Source organism: Schistocerca cancellata, chromosome 6, assembly GCF_023864275.1.
Source record: "Schistocerca cancellata isolate TAMUIC-IGC-003103 chromosome 6, iqSchCanc2.1, whole genome shotgun sequence".
NCBI lineage: Eukaryota > Metazoa > Arthropoda > Insecta > Orthoptera > Acrididae > Schistocerca > Schistocerca cancellata.
The window spans coordinates 582,999,747-583,018,298 of record NC_064631.1 but is presented as its reverse complement, the minus strand read 5'-3'; positions in this window follow the sequence as shown (position 1 = coordinate 583,018,298).

Genomic DNA, 18,552 nt, shown 5'->3' with positions numbered 1-18,552 from the left:
CAACGGAGAAGGAGCAGCGATAGGGAGAGAGGGGGCAGGGAGAAGGAAAAGCAGCTAGGGAATGAAGAATGAGCTGCAATAACTCGGGGTCCTATGTGTGCCACGCACGAACTCACAAAAGAACCGTGAGCCCCCTGGGGTGCAGGACCACCCTGTTGGTGAGCATGCCACCCGACACAACACTCTTTGTTTCAATTACTGCTTCACAGCCTGTTACATCTGAATCCTTGCCACCAACACCAGCTTTTCTGATTTGCATAGATGGGAACTCTCCCTGCAATATACCCTGCATTCCTGTAACCCACCTGACCTCAAATTCCTTTAGTCATTGTCCTTACCCATCTAGCCCCTTCCCTGTTCCCACTCCAGACTACACAGTCCTCTATTCCACCAACGCAAGAAGTCCGTTTACTTCTCTCCTTTTCTGCTACCCCCACTCCTCTCCCCCACCCTCTGTCAAACCTCCTAGCTGCATGTAACTGCCCTACCCTTTCTCCATCTTGTGCCTGCACTCTCCCACTAGCAGCACAGAGTCATTGATGAAGCATCTGTAGCACTACAGAATTCTTTGTTCATGTTTGGATGGTGCAGACGGTTTGCATATAAGAATGCCTGTTTGATATAATTAAAAGCATTGTTACATTCCTCTGTTGATCTTCTTGATTAAGCTTAGCATTAATTGACAGTTCAGTACTTTGCCTGATAGGAACCTATGGGAGAATGAAACTATGCCTACAAATACTTTTAACTGTGAAACTTCCTGGGAGATTAAAACTGTGTGCCGGACCGAAACTCAAATTCAGGACCTTTGCTTTCACAAGCAAGTGCTCTACCATCTGAGCTACCCAAGCACGACTCATGCCCCGTCCTCACAGATTCACTTCTCCCAGTACCTCATCTCCTACCTTCCAAACTTTACAGAAGCTCTCCTGCGAACCTGGCAGAACTAGCACTCCTGAAAGAAAGGATATTGCGGAGACATGGCTTAGCCACAGCCTTGGGGATGTTTGGAAGGTAGGAGACAAGGTACTGGCAGAAGTGAAGCTGTGAGGATGGGGCGTGAGTCATGCTTGGGTAGCTCAGTTGGTATAGCATTTGCCCACAAAAGGCAAAGGTCCCAAGTTCGAGTCTCGGTCCGGCACACAGTTTTAATCTTCCAGTAAGTTTCATATCAGCGCACACTCCGCTGCAGGGTGAAAATCTCATTCTGGACTTTTAACTGTCTTTTCATACAGGGTCATGGGAACTCCTCAATTGCAATAAGCTTTTTCGGGTCGGGTACAATACCTGCTGGCAAATGATATGACTTGGAAACTTTGTTTCTCGCCTACCAAATTTTGATTTTTCTATGTTTGTTGTCATCCTGGCTGCAGCAAATCTTTGCAGTACTCTTTCACATATTTCTAAGTGTTCTTCACATGTGGACATGGCAGTTAGGAAGAGACCCACACAGAGAGTAACTTTGTCTAGTAAAGTTGGGTCTATAATGGAGTTGAGAGCTGTAATGAACATTCCGGCACTTATGTTCAACCCGAAAGTTAATACACGAAACTTATAACTACATCCACAAAATATAAAAGCTGTATATTTTATACATTTGTCTATTAAGAGCAATTGCCAATATGAGTGGTTTAAATCAATCGTCAGGTCTGTTTTGTACAGATACTATTATTTTATTTATTTCTCAAGCATGTAAGATTAGGAGTAATTAGCCTCCAGTCTTAGCTACTGCTACCAAATGATTGCTATACGAAGAAAGTGAAGGCTCTGTTATACCCCACTCAGATGGGGTAAGTAGCTCAATACAACATATGAGCAACAAGATAAAAACCAAATGAGCAATAAAGATCAATAGAGAGAGATTGTAATTGTGAGTTGCTATTTATACACTATTTACAATGGCAGCAAAACTTATATGTCTGCTTGGATCTACATCTCTTTGAATGTCTTTCATGTAATTAATATTAGATGTAAGTACACAGAATATCCCTACACACAGAGTTTGTTCATTTTTATACGTTAAAAAATATTGTTTTTGAATTTTTAGTGTCACTTTTTCTATACATTGTGAACAATTTATTGAATTCACTATCCAAGGGAGGCAACAAACCCAGCCCCACGTATTGTTCCTGCATTGTTGCTTGGCTCATGGAGTCCCCCCAAATGGCCTTAACATCAAATTACACATCTCCGGCTGCCACCCTTCTTTGCACCACCTATTCAGATTCTGCTAGTCCTTAGCTCTCACCAAGATAGTCCTGCAAAACCATTTTAATCAAACCCAAACCTCCTTACACTACCTTTTCTCCATCCACAAAATTCTCATGCTATGCAATCCCAAATTCCTGGATCCTGTAACACATATTGAAACACTTGTCCTCCAGGAATTAGAGCAACATGGACAATGCCACCTCAAAAAACTCTCACCTTACTCACTTCCTACTCCCACCTTGGACGACCACTGTCCACCACCTCTACAGCAACCTCCCACAAGTCCCCTAATAGCTGACAAATGCTGTCTCGCAGCACGTTTACCCCACTCTCCAAAACTCTGTCCCATCACCACACAGAATCCAGAACCTAAACAGATCTGAAACATAATCATCAACCTTTCCTCCAAAAGCCTTAGCCCTGCGGAAATATCAGTTATTTCCAAAGGCCTCAACTTTTGCCCCACTTCCAAATTCAGTCATGCAGGACTTGTTAATGACTTTCTCTCTATCTCCTGGTCCCTACAGTGGAAACACTTTTTCGTCACCAACCCTACCAATCAGACTCCAAGTGACCAATGTTGAACTCTGCCTGACGCAGTTCATTCCTCCATCCAACATGCAAACTAACCTTACATCTGCAGAAAGACCTGTAATCCACCACCAAAAACCTGATTCAGACCTTATAATCCTATCTGCTGACAAAGACTCCACTACTGTTGTTTTGTACCACAAGGATTACCCGCCAGAAGGACTCCGCTAGCTGTCTGATTTGTCCACCTACAAACCCTGCCACAATGACCCCATTCAAGAAATCCAACTGGATCTCCAGTCTCTCCTCAAATCCTTACTCCCATCCCAGAACCTCTTCCCAGGATCCATCTGTCTCCTCAGCCCCTACCACTCACTGTACTCCTACCTTCTACATGCTTCCTTAAGTCCATAAACCCAACTACCCAGGATGCCCCATTGTTGGTGGTTACTGTGTCCCCACTGAGAGAATCTCTGCTCTCACAGACCAACACCTTCAGGCTATTACCTGCAATCTATCCTCCTATGTAAAAGATACCAACCATTTCATCCGCCATCTCTCCACCGTTCGTGTTCCTTTATAACACAGTGTCCTGCTCATCAATATTGATGCCACCTCCCTTTAGACTGACATCCCCAATGCCCATGGCTTTACCACTATTGAACACTGCCTTTTCCAATGCCCGACTCATCCCAAACCAACAGCCTCCTTCCTAGTCATCATCACCAACTATATCCTCAACCACTACTTCCTCTCCTTTGAAAGCATTACCTACAAACAAATCTAGAGTATGGCTATGGGCACCTGCATGGCACCATCCTACACCAACCCATTCATAGGCCATCTAGAGGAATCCTTTCTAAACACCCAGAATCCCAAACCCCTCACCTGGTTCAGATTCACAGATGACATCTTTGTGATTTGGATCAAGGGTGAGGATTCCTCCAGAATCTCAACACATTCTCCCCAATTCACTTCACATGGTCCTACCCAGCCCAACAAGTCACCTTCCTCGATACTGACTTCCACATAAAAGATGACTACATCAGTACCTCTGTCCACATCAAACCTACCAACAACCAGCAAAACCTCTACTTTGACAGCTGCCACCTATTCCATACCACAAAGGCCCCTTAATTACATTATAGCTACCCATGGCTGTTGAAATTGTTGTTATAAGTGGTCCCTTTCAAAATACACCGAGGGTCTCACTGAGGCCTTTACAGTCTGTAATTACAACCTTGTACAAAAACAGATCTGCTGTGCTTTATCTTTCCTGTCAACCACCACCTCCCAAGTCCCACCATCAGCCCACAGAGGAGCATTCCCCTTGTGACTCAGTACCAGCCAGGACTAGAGCAACTGAGTTAAAATCTCTCATCGTGCTCTGAAATGAGACTGTCCTACCCACTATCCTTCCTACCCCTATCATAGAGGTATATCTCTTTATATCATTAAACCTTGGAAGCCGACTTCATTATGCACTGTACTTGCCACCATGTTAGGACCAATTAAACTCAACCAAAGACCAATATTGAACCTTGCCTAACTCAATTCTCACCTCCATCCAACCGTGATCCACCTCCACTGTCCCAAAACCACCCCCTGTAAACTTTCCAGAATTTCTTAACCTCGAACTCTGTCTCAACATGCAAACTAATCTTACATCTGCAGAAAGAACCACAGTCCACCATCTAAAAACTGATCCTGACATTATAACCCTACCTGCAGACAAAGGCTCCACCACTGTCATTGTGAACCACAAGGATTATCTGGTGGAAGGACTCCACCAGCTGTCAAATACTTCCACCTACAAACCTTGTTACAGTGACCCCATTTCAGTAATGCAGCAGGTTCTCCAGTCACTACTCAAATCCTTAGGCCCATCCCCGAGTCCATCTGTCTGCTCACCCCTACCACTCCCTGCACTCCTGCCTTCTACATGCTTCCTAAAGTCCATAAACCTAATCACCCAGGGCATCCCATTGTGGCCAGTTACTGTGCCCCCATTGAGAGAAACTCTGCTCATGTAGACCAACACCATCAATGTATTACCCAGAACCTACCCTCCTATATAAAAGATACCAACCATTTCGTCCACCGACTCTCCACAGTTCCTGTCCCTTTACCACATGGTGCCCTGCTTGTCACTATTGTTGCCACCTCCCTGTACACTAACATCCCTAATGTTCATGGCCTTACCACTATTGAACACTACCTTTCCCAACGCCGGACGGATTCCAGACCAACAACTTCCTTCCTAGTCGCCTCACCCACAATTAATTCTCCTTTGCAGCCATTACCTGCAAACAAATCTGGGCTATGGCTATGGGCACCCACATGGCACCATCCTATGCCAACCCATTCATGGGCCATCTAGAGGAATTCTTCCTAAAAACCCAGAATCCTAAACCCCTGACTTGGTTCAGGTTCACTGATGACATCTTTGCTAACTGGATCAAAGCTGAGGACACCCCATCCACATTCCTCCAGATCCTCAACAACTTCTGCCCCAGTTGCTTCACCTGGTCCTACTCAACCAAACAAGCCACTTTCCTAGATGTTGACCTCCTCCTCAAAGATGGCTACATCAGTACCTACATCCATATCAAACGTACTGACCACCAGCAATAACTCCCGTTCGACAACTGCTGCCTGTTCCATACCAAGAAGTCCCTTTTGTACAGCCTAGCCACCCGTGATTGTCGCATCTGCAGTGATGAGCAGCCCCTCTCAAAATATACTGAGGCTCTCACTGAAGCCTTCAGTGACCATAATTATCCTCCCTACTTTGTATAAAAACAAATCTCCCATACCTTATCTTTCCAGCCTCCCAAAGTCCCAGTCTGGCCACAGAGGAGCATTCCTCTCGTAACATAGTACCACCCAGGACTGGAGCAACTGAATTACATTCTCCGCCACAGTTTTGATTACCTCTAATCTTGCCCTGAAATGAGCAATGTTCTGTCCACTATCCTTCCCACCCCTCCCACTGTGGTATTCAACCATCCACCAAACCTACACAATACACTCATCCATCCTTACACAGCCCCTGATCCCAATCCCTTACCTCGTGGCTTGATTGATTGATTAACTGAGAAAGTATAACCTCATAACTCATACCCCTGTAATAGACCTAGATGCAAGACCTGTCCGATACATCCTCCCACCACCACCTATTCCAGTCCGGTCATTAACATCACCTATACCGTCAAAGGCAAGACTACCTGTGAAACCAGTCAGTGATCCACAAGCTAAGCTGCATCCACTGTGCTGCATTCTATGTAGGCATGACAACCAACAAGCTGTCTGTACCCATGAATGGCCACCGAGAAATTGGGGCCAAGAAACAAGTGGATCCCTCTGTTGCTGAACATGCTGCCAAACATCATATCCTTCATTTCAATGACTGGTTCACAGCATGTGCCATATGGATCCTTCCTACCAACACCAGCTTTTCTGAATTGCACAGGTGGGAACTCTCCCTGCAATACATCCTACATTCCCGTAACCCTCCTGGCCTCAATCTTCGTTAATCACTGTCCTCACCTATCCAGCCCCTTCCCTGTTCCCATTCCAGCACTAAACAGCCACCATTCCGCCACCACACCCAGTCTTTTTATTTCCCTCCTTTTCTGCTACTCCCCCTCCCCCCTTCTCCCCACCTCTCCTATGCCCTCGCTCTAACCTGCGGCACTTCACTGTCCACCACCCCCACCATACAATCCCTCTCCCTCCCGCTCCAGCCTCCTCCTTAGCCCCACCGAGTCTCCATTCCCATCATGCAATGGTGCTGCTGCTCACAGTGTGGTTTCAGTTGCCTGAGATATAATATTGTTAAAAGACTAAGAAAATTCTCAAATTTCCACATGTTTTTTTCTGCACGGTCCAGTCACATTAATGTGAGCACCACCCAAGTTTGATGTCAACATGCAATGACCACTCACAGATGCATGTGGCAGCACTAACAATGGAAGGTACATAAAGCATATGGGGAGTATGTGGGAAACAGTGCAGTTACTGTTGCAATGCGGAAATGGAATGATTTATCTGATGCACAAAATGGTATGATCATTGGCTTTCGGGCCAACATTGGAAGCATTTCTGAACTGTTCACACGCAACAGTGGTTAAAGTACACCGTACATGAAAATGGTGCTATCCAAAACAGGCACCGAGGCAACTGCAATGCATCATGGGCTGTAGATTACGAGGGAGAATGATGGCTGTGGATATGTGGATCTGCAAATACACGTGTGGTTGTTGCAACTGACAACCCAGATGAAACAAGAGGCTATTAAAAGTTTCTTGTCAAGGACCATCCAGTGAACATTGCTGCTTATGGCCCTCTGCAGCAAGCGCCTGGTTCATGCACCCATGCTGACTGCTGGTCATTGGCAATGAAGGCTGGAATTTGTACGCCAACATTGCAACTGAATGCTCACCGAGTAGTGACATTTGGACTTTTCAGACAAAGCACATTTTATGCTCCATTGGACAAGTTAAACGTCTGCAAGCAAATACCTTGCAACAATTGTCAGAAGGGTCCAGGCTGGAGGTAGGAAAGTTATGGTCTGGTAATTGTTTATGTGGCATTCCCTGGGTGATCTCGTCATTCTGGAAGGGATAACAGATCACCATAAGTACACATCTATCCTTGGGGACCATGTCCACACCTACATGCAGTTTGTTATCCCTAACACAATGGCATCTATCAGCAGGACAATGCAACATGTTGCACAGCTCACAGTGTATGTGTGTGGTTCGAAGAACACCAGGGTGAGTTTACTGTACTCCCCTGGTGCCAGACTCCACAGATTTAAACCCAGTTGAGAACCTCTGGGAAATAATGTGACCTAAAAATTTTATTTCTGATCGGGCAATTTGGGACTTTTGAAGATTTGCAGTCACTCCAAATTCTCTGATGTTCTGAAATATACGCTGTATAAGGTGAAGATGCTCTTCCCAAGTTTTTGTGGCAATGAGGAGATCATCAACGTAAATTGTAACTTGATCAACTAAGTCATCTTCTAACACATGACCCAAAGCAGATATGAATACACCTGAACTAACGTTCAATCCAAAGGGCATAACTCGGAATTGGTAAGAATGTCCTGCAAAGATGAATGCAGTATATTTTCTAGATTCTTTATGTAGTTTCACCTGCCAATATGACATTTTTAGGTCAATGCTGGTCAGATATCTCACATCATAAAATTTCTGTAGGTGTTCATCTATGCCTTCAGGACAAGTTCTGACTGGTACAATAATTTTGTTTATATTCCTAGCATCAAGAACTAATCGTGCAGTATTATCAGTCTTGGGTATAGTTAGCAAGGCACTACTATAAGGTGAATCGGATGGTTCAATCGCCTTCCACACTAACATTTTTCTAATTTCAGTTTTTACAGCCTCGCTTCTCGAAAATGGTATTGAATAGGTGGTGCGACAGAAAGTGAGATGGGGTATAACCTCCATCCTGTATTGAAAGTCTCGAATTATTCCAGGTCTCATCAAAAAAACAGATCTGAAGTAAAAAAGGATTTCAAATAATTCTTGTCTCTCTTCATGTGTCAAATTGGTGGATTCTGCCGCTTTAACTGTAATTTCGTCTCTGTCTGGTAAGTAATCTGCTCCATCTGGCCCTTGTATGTCACAGTCAGAACTGTTCCAGCCGTTGTGTATTGGTGTGCATTTTCTGATAAGTTTATGTATTCTAAAAATGTTTCCCGAGGAATAATTACGTACTTTCTCATGTGTGAGTCTGATAGTGATTACTTGTTCATTTACATTAAGAGTGCATCTGTGCGTGTGAACTAATAGCTCCTGTAATGCAACATCCTTGTACAGGTAATGTGGGTATTTTTTGTGTGGCTGTTATCTGTTTGAAAAAACATAGTGAGATTGCATTTACGTTTGCACCAGCATCCAGTATTGCTATAGTTACATATCCTGCTAGTAAGATTTCGGTTGTCACCTGAATTTGGTCATCTTCTTGTCGGTCTAAGTTTGTTATGTTATTCTCATGTAGTAACTCGTCACGAATGTCAGTACTGTCACTGTAACGTAGTACTAGCACTGTATTCAGGTCTTTGTCAAACCCAGATAACCCTGACGTCCTTCTGGAAGGATGACGTCACTCATTGTTGAAATTATTTATTTTCCAAATAATGCATTGTTGCAACGGACTGTGGCGCATTGTTATATGAAGTAGGCAGAGTCAGTTGCGAGCTGCAACAGTCAGTTTGACGCTGTCTTTCATAGTGACTGTGTCGTGAAAATATGGCTGATTTTACCATGGATGAACTGACTGACCTTGTCATCGATGGGTATGTCTATTTTCTTTCATAATGCATCAATAATTCTGAAACTTGTCACATAATATCTTAAAGAATTAACCTATATTATTTATGGATTCATATTACGTTTGAAAGTTTTCGTCAGTTGTAATTCAATAATGTTTTCAACCGTCCTTCCAGAAGGACGTCAGGGTAATATGTTGTCATTTTGCATTCACAGAAAACGATGTACACTGATGGAACTTTTGGACATGCTAGAATCAAAATATGAGGAAATACCTAATACTGGTGTGAATGTAACATTACACCCTCCTCTAAATTCAACTGATGACGTAACAGATGAAGATTCGGATGCTGAAGAAAATGCGAGTGTAGATAAATTACCAGCAAGTCAGCTCAATGCTACTGCGCTTTGTGATTTCACCATTTATACCAATGGTAATGCTGGAATGCAACAAGGAAACAATCCTTTACCTCTGATGTTGTTCCAGGACCCTCCAGCAGTACAAAAACAGCAACAACAACAACAACCACAAACAAACCAGCAAGGCTATCCAAGAATAAAGTTCTAAACCTCAAGGAAATATAACTGGAAAAGTGATGAAATAGTTAATCCCACACCTGTATGCCCTCTAATGTTCACAGTTGCAATGAAGAAAGGGCGAACACCGCTTGAATATTTCCAACAGTTTTTTGATAACGAAGTGCTTCAAATGATGGTCGCTTACACAAATTAGTACACAGCAAAGAGAAATAGACTAGGTGATTGTTCAGAAGATGAGATGTTGGTGTTTATTGCAATACTTCTGCTAAATGGATATGTAACAGTGTCACGCAGAAAAATGTACTGGCAATCAGATAAAGACAGTCACAATGACCTCGTAACAAGTGTCATGTACAGAGATCGATTTGACTTTATCTTTTCCAATTTACATGTATGCAACAATGACAATTTAGATAAATCAGACCGTTTTGGGAAAATCCGCCCATTACTGTGTATGCTGAATGATAGATTCAAACAAGTTGCACCTCACATGCGGCATCATTCTGTCAATGAATCTATGGTCCCATACTTCGGAAGTCACGGGTGCAAATTATTCATAAAAGGGAAACCAGTCCAATGCGGATTCAAATTTTGGTGGGGAGGCACAAGTGTCGGATATATTATTTGGCTCGAACCCTACCAAGGAGCTGGCGCGTGTAGTAAGGATTATAAAACGAAAGGTATGGGGTACAGTGTGGTAATGACTTATGTTGACTAGTTACTTCCACATGTTCCATATCGAATATACTTTGATAACCTCTTTACAAGCGTTGAACTACTACATGACCTAAAAGAGAGGAGCGTGGATAACCTCTTTACAAGTGTTGAACTACTACATGACCTAAAAGAGAGGAGTGTGGAAGCAACAGGAACAATAAGACGAAACAGAGTTAAGAATTGTACTCTGTCACCTGTAGATAAAATGATAAAAGAAAATAGAGGATCATATGAAGTTTGTTCTGACTCAGCATCCGGGATTTCCATTGTACGTTGGAATGACAACAATGTTGTTACTGTAGCCACCAACTTTGACAGAGTGCAACCACTACGCTTTGTAGCAAGATTTTCCAGGGAACAAAAGAAAAGGATTAGCGTGCCACAACCTAACTTATTACACTCCTACAATACTCATAAGGGAGGCATAGATCGAGCTGACCAAAATGTATCCCTATATAGATGCTCTATAGGAGGGGAAAAATGGTATATCCTGATCATTGCACATTTCATAGACATTGGAGAGCAAAATGCCTGGGATCTTTACAAGCACAACGAAGAACCCATAGACCATCTGACATTTCGTCGTCGAATTGTCACTGCACTTCTTGAAAGTAACAAAAGAGTCACTACCAGCAGAGGATGTCCTAGTAAGAGGGCAAAACTAGATTCTAGAGAATATTATGTTGCTGAATTACCAACGGATGAGATAACAAAAAAGAAAAAGCAGCTGAAATGTCGAAGTTGCCACAAAAAAACTATTACTCTTTGCGTAAAAGTGATGAACCGCTTCATGTTTGTTGCTTTTTGTCTTATCATACTAGTGCATAAAATATGTGTGTAGGTTATTTTCTTTGTTTTTTGTATTTATTAGCTGTTTTAGCCCATAATTCAAATTTATTTATGTTTATTTGAAAATATAAAACCAAAACAAGATAATTGTGCAATATCATATACTTTGAAAACATGTTCCCTTATTGTCCTGACGTCCTTCTGGAAGGACGCACATTTTTGGAAATACTAAATAAAAATAAATACTCAAAATTGTTTTTACTTTCTTCCTTACAACCTTGTGAATGAATGTAGATAAGATATAAATCAATTTTGAAAAACAAATAATTCAGGACTATCTGGGTTAATGTAGTTACTCCCTTCCTGCCGCACAGCACCTTGTAGGGAGTGATAAGATGCTGTGATTAGTTTTCCGTTGTTGAATAGTTGGTAGTACAACCATTGTTATTCCTATCAGGTTGTACACTCATTTCAGTTAATTGCGGCGAATAAAACTGAGTGTTGTGAATTACTCGGGTATCAAACTATGGTGGTTCATTTACTGGATTAAAAGTCGGAAGATTGTGAGCTTGAGTGAAAAATACCAGGGTAACAAAGTCCACATCTAGCAGAATTGATTACGTTATACTATGTAAACATATTAAAGACAGTGTTAGGTGCTGGAATATGGATTTTCACTACTCTGACCACAAATGCCAGCTTGTAGAGTATGAAAACACAAGCATCCCAAAAATGACAAAAGTTATCGAAAATAAAAGAATCCTAAAAGAGGGTAACATCCTTGCCCTAAGAAATAAATTAGCTATAGAGGACTGGGATCTGGTTTACCAGACTGAAGGATCTGAAAACAAATGGGCCAAATTCTATGATACTATGCTAAGACACTTTGACAGATGCTGCCCTGTCAAGAAAATACAAAGAGTGTTCACCCATAACCAAAGTGCAAAAACCAACAGACTGATACTTCCAGCAAATATGGTAAAACTCAGGCAAAACATCCAGGACCTGGATGTGTTACACAAGTCAACAAACCTGCAGGTTTTTAAGGCCAAGTACAATGAAGCCAAGAAAATCTTTAAGAAAGAGCTTTCAAATCTAAAAAAACAGATATACGGCAGTGAAATAGCTCAATCAGACAATATAGCCAAGACCTCATGGAGAATTATAAATCAATTTCGCAAAGCCACACCAAAGCCAGAAACTGAAAATTTAATTATAAGACATGAAGGAAACACAATTAAAGATCCTAACAAAGTCTGCAATATTTTCAATAAATACTTTATATCTGCAGCTGTTAGTCCAATTAATAACACAGTTGTGAGTAGTGAGGTAAAGCTCTGCCCTTTTGAAGAGCTACCTTTTGAATTCAAACAAGTAAGTGAAAAAGAAATAGACAGGATAATAAATAACCTAAAGAATAAGTTCTCATCTGGATGGGATGGCTTGAGTAGTATCGTGATTAAAACATGTAATAAGGAATTAGTTAAAATAATCACCCACCTGGTAAACTGCAGTATCAGAGAACATAAATTTCCAAATGTATTGAAATGGAGCACTGTTAAACCAGTGCATAAAAAAGGATCCAAGGAAGAGGTTTCAAATTTCAGGCCCATATCATTAATACCTGTCTTCAGCAAAGTATTTGAAGTTGTGCTGCTGACACAACTTAGTGACTATTTCTTGAAAAATAAGTTCCTAACAGAGACACAACACGGATTCCGAAAAGATCATAGCACTATCACAGCAACTACGGAATTTCTTCACAAAACGTATGGTGCCCTTGATCAAGGAATGCAAACAGCTGGCATATTTCTAGACCTTACTAAAGCCTTTGACTCGGTAAACCATGAGTTACTTTTAAGTAAACTTGAGTCATACAATGTAAATGCTGCATCCATGCAATTGCTGGCTACATATTTATTTAACCGCATGCAGTGTACAAAGCTGACTTACAAAATCAATAATCAGATCATTAATTTCCAGTCCAAATATGAGACAGTCACACAAGGTGTACCCCAGGGCTCAATTTTGGGCCCTTTCCTTTTCCTGGTGTACATAAATGATATAGAGCAACCTTTCAACTCCCAATTGGTAACCTATGCAGACGATACCTCACTGTTATTTCTTGGTAAACAAAATGATGAGTTAACGTTGGTAGCAACTGAGGGACTACAGCAAATAACTACTTATTTCCAAGATGAAGGTTTGAAAGTAAACATCAGTAAATCTCAGTTATTGCCATTTAAACTTACAAACTCACACCAAACCTCCATCAGTAACATAGGTGGAATTGAAGTAGTGGACACAGAAGGCTGCAGATTTCTAGGTATTCACCTAGATGAAAATCTAAGATGGGTAAACCATATCAAATTTTTATGCAATAAAATCAGCAGTTCATTACATCTAATCAGCCAGTTATCAAAAGTAGTTCCACATCAGACATTAAAAACAATTTATTATGGAACCATTTTTGCACAGATTAATTACGGGATAGAGATATGGGGTTGTGCAGCCATACATATGAACAGAATATTAACCCTACAGAAAAGAGCAATCAGAATTATCTATGGATTAGGGTATAGAGATTCATGCAGGGAAATCTTTGTTCATCATAAATACCTCACAGTCTACTCACTGTATCTTTACAAATTAATTATATTTTTTGTGACACATCAAAACAAAGAAACAAAGTGTTCTGATATGCATGCCTATAATACAAGAAATAAAGACTGCTACTACAGACAAACAACAAAATTAAAAACAACAGACCATAGTCCATGCATTAGTGGTCAAATATGGTACAACAGATTACCGAGCTCTATAAGGTGCCACAAAGGGAACTTATTCAAAGTGAAACTGAAACATTTCTTGATTGACAAGTGTTTATACTCTTTAAGTGAATATTAATATTAAACTAAAATAAATTATTGTGTATATATATATATATATATATATATATATATATATATATATATATATATATATATATATATATATATATATAAAAAGAAAGATGATGAGACTTACCAAACAAAAGCGCTGGCAGGTCGATAGACACACAAACAAACACAAACATACACACAACAATCTAGCTTTCGCAACCAACGGTTGCCTCGTCAGGAAAGAGGGAAGGAGAAGGAAAGACAAAAGGATATGGGTTTTAAGGGAGAGGGTAAGGAGTCATTCCAATCCCGGGAGCGGAAAGACTTACCTTAGGGGGAAAAAAGGACAGGTATACACTCGCACACACACACACACACACACATATCCATCCGCATATACACAGACACAAGCAGACATTTGTAAAGGCAAAGAGTTTCATGTCATATGTCTGCTTGTGTCTGTATATGTGTGGATGGATATGTGTGTGTGTGCGAGTGTATACCCGTCCTTTTTTCCCCCTAAGGTAAGTCTTTCCGCTCCCGGGACTGGAATGACTCCTTACCCTCTCCCTTAAAACCCACATCCTTTCGTCTTTCCCTCTCCTTCCCTCTTTCCTGATGAGGCAACAGTTTGTTGCGAAAGCTTGAATTTTGCGTGTATGTTTGTGTTCGTATGTGTGTCTGTCGACCTGCCAGCACTTTCATTTGGTAAGTCACATCATCTTTGTTTTTAGGTATATTTTTCCCTCGTGGAATGTTTCCTTCTATTATATATATATATATATATATATATATATATATATATATATATATATATATATATATATATTTAAAAAGAAAGATGATGAGACTTACCAAACAAAAGCGCTGGCAGGTCGATAGACACACAAACAAACACAAACATACACACAAAATCTAGCTTTCGCAACCAATGGTTGCCTCGTCAGGAAAGAGGGAAGGAGAGGGAAAGACAAAAGGATTTGGGTTTTAAGGGAGAGGGTAAGGAGTCATTCCAATCCGCTCCCGGGATTGGAATGACTCCTTACCCTCTCCCTTAAAACCCAAATCCTTTTGTCTTTCCCTCTCCTTCCCTCTTTCCTGACGAGGCAACCATTGGTTGCGAAAGCTAGATTTTGTGTGTATGTTTGTGTTTGTTTGTGTGTCTATCGACCTGCCAGCGCTTTTGTTTGGTAAGTCTCATCATCTTTCTTTTTAAATATATTTTTCCCACGTGGAACGTTTCCCTCTATTATATATATATATATATATTGTACTAAACTTGTAAAAAAATGCTATGACGTTTGCAAAAGACACCAGTTGGTGTCTCCATGCAAAAAAATAAAATAAATAGAAAAATACAATAAATACCGTTGGGTTGTACCGTTTCCTCTGCATTTGGTTATTTCCTCTATTCTGAGGTTCAAATTGCGTCTGAAATTCTCTTTCATGTATTTGTTGTTTGTTTGGAGCCGATGTTTGAAATTGCAGATTATTCGGCTTGAATTTTCGCTGAATACTATTTGGGTTTGTATGTTGTTAGTATACGTTCGCGTTCCGCACGCCAGGATTCCATTCTTGCGCTTTCTGTGGGAATCCGCGCTGCCAACTTTTGTCGTCGTATTCATTGCCACACGCAGTGTGCTGTGGGCTGATGTCATAGTTAAAATGATTTGTCAGGTGATATCTCGCTCGGTAGTAGTTCTTATTACCTTTAAATTGGCCATTTCCATTCTGCTTGCCATAATACTGATCATGTCCGTTAAAATGCCCTTTTTTATCTGAAATATGTGTACCATTGTGGTTACTCGTACTTGAGGAATTCCACCTGTTGTTACGCGATTTCTGCTTATTGCTTGATCTCTGTTCCTCATGTATAAGGTCAAATGAGTCTAATGTAGAAAGAAATGTCTCTTCGTCTCACCATTGACGTTCACTAATTTTTCTTGAATTGAATGAAAACTATGGAGAATGCATTTCTTTTCCTGTAGTTTAGTGAACTTGTAACGCCGGAAATGTATATCCTCCTATTTCCATTTATTGTACTATAAATTTGTTTTCCTTATTTTTGTTACCTGAATATATAACATTTCTGTGTCTTCGTATATTGTAATTGTTTTACTATTTGTATATATATATTTATGCATTTATGTCGATGTATAATTGGTTTGTTTCGTAAATATTATTTGTATTTTTACGCTGGGTCTTGCCTAGGGAAAACTGCTATCGAACGAATACATCGATAGGTCGTGTGAAGAATCAAAGTGTGTAGGATCTTTGGTAGTGTTAACTCTGTCGCGTGGAGCGCGGGCTGAGCAGTGAGGGGGTCTGGCTGGGGTAGTGCGGTGGAGCAGGTGTGTTGTGTGACGCTCCCGCGAGTTGCCGTGCTTTCGGGGTTTGGCAGCATGCAATTGCGCTCGACTTGCGATCATAGTTTCTGACATGGTGTCGCGGACGGGAAGCATTAGCTGGCGGACATCAAGAGCCCGTTTCGTCTGGTGACCGTGTCGAGAAGAAGGCGCGCCAACATCCAGCGTCTGCAACAGCGACGGCGGACAATGAGTGACTGTCGCCACCTCCTCGATCGACGGCTTCAAACCTTCAATCAACCAACAAGGAAGACTGGGAGCACGTAAAGTTTTAGAACTGTATGGCAGACCTCAGCTTTTCAAACTGTACCATTTTCGTAACTATAATTACAGCAACTTATCATGAACATTTGTTGCTCATTGTCCCAATTGCATTACCAAGCAGGGTCCCTTCCTTTTCCGGAATGAACCCGAGTGTCGTTGAAATTCAAACGCCAGCATTAAAATAATAATATAGCATTTCACTGCTTTAATTTCAAAGTTCAGTTAAAGTATTCATAGCTGGCTACAATATTTAGATTACACAAGCACGAACTAAGAGTGCGAGTTTTGTTACCGTATTTTAGCTTACCTGTGACTGCAGCTCAGCTTGGTACGTACTAAATTTTACTATTGTTAATTGTTCAGAATCATTTAATTCAAGTTCAAAGTTAAATCTCTTCGTTCTAAATTGCGTAGATTCAAGTAGCTTTTGAAATGATTGTTGAGGTAGTCCAAGACTAACAGTATTTTACTGAATTTCGATGTGCTTCAGAAAGAAAGCTCACTATTAACTTCAGTCACTAAATTAACTTTCGATTTTCCGGTTTTATTAATTCTTTTGCTAAATTAAGTCAGGGTGTAGCGAAATTTATTACTTCTGACAAACTTTCAGTTTTCACACTACACGAGTCAACCTTCAGTTGCCACGCTTCTAGTGCTAATTACATGTGTACTAACCTTTCTTTTTCAGTTACTATAGTAATTGTCCTTAGGACTGGCGACCGTAATTTCCCCCAAAACTCAAATACCTAATTACCGCTAGTTAATTGTTAACGTAACGGCTGCACATTTACTTTCTTTATTAACTTTACCCCTTTTCAAAATTAATTTCCACCAGTTTCATTTGCACTTTTCCTTTCATTTAGATGTAACCCTTTCCTCCCTCTTTACCAACAGATTAACTTCAGTGACGATTGCTTTTCCCAAATTTCCATTAGGTACACGCGGTTTAATTTTTCACTGTCATTAAGGTCGATAAGTGAGGGGGAGGTTACAAACTTTGTACATTTACAATTCTGTCGATGGATAGATGGCAACGACAATGAAGTTCACCTCCTTTTCCAAAAACAAGATGTTTCTATTCTTCACTTTCAGAAAATTTGTACATATAAATGTTTGGCAACTCTTACACATACTTCACTCGGTTTTATCAGTAAAATATCAATTTTCATTAAATGTAACAATACGTTCTGAGCGACGGTCTAGCAACAATTTATTATGGAACCATTTTTCCACAGATTAATTACGGGATAGAGATATGGGGTTGTGCTGCAGACATACATATGAACAGAATATTAACCCTACAGAAAAGAGCAATCAGAATTATCCATGGATTAGGGTATAGAGATTCATGCAGGGAAAGCTTTGTTCATCATAAATACCTCACAGTCTACTCACTGTATCTTTACAAATTAATTATATTTTTTTTTTGACAAATCAAAACAAAGAAACAAAGTGCTCTGATATGCATGCCTATAATACAAGAAATAAAGACTGCTACTACAGACAAAGAATAAAATTAAAAACAACAGACCATAGTCCATGCATTAGTGGTCAAATATGGTACAACAGATTACCGAGCTCTATAAGGTGCCACAAAGGGAACTTATTCAAAGTGAAACTGAAACATTTCTTGATTGACAAGTGTTCATACTCTTTAAGTGAATATTAATATTAAACTAAAACAAATTATTGTATATATATCAAACAAAAGCACTGGCAGGTCGATAGACACACAAACATACACACAAAATTCTAGCTTTCGCAACCAACGGTTGCCTCGTCAGGAAAGAGGGAAGGAGAGGGAAAGACGAAACGATTTGGGTTTTAAGGGAGATGGTAAGGAGTCATTCCAATCCTGGGAGCGGAAAGACTTACCTTAGGGGGAAAGAAGGACAGGTATACACTCGCGCACACACACACACATATACAGGCACAAGCAGACATTTGTAA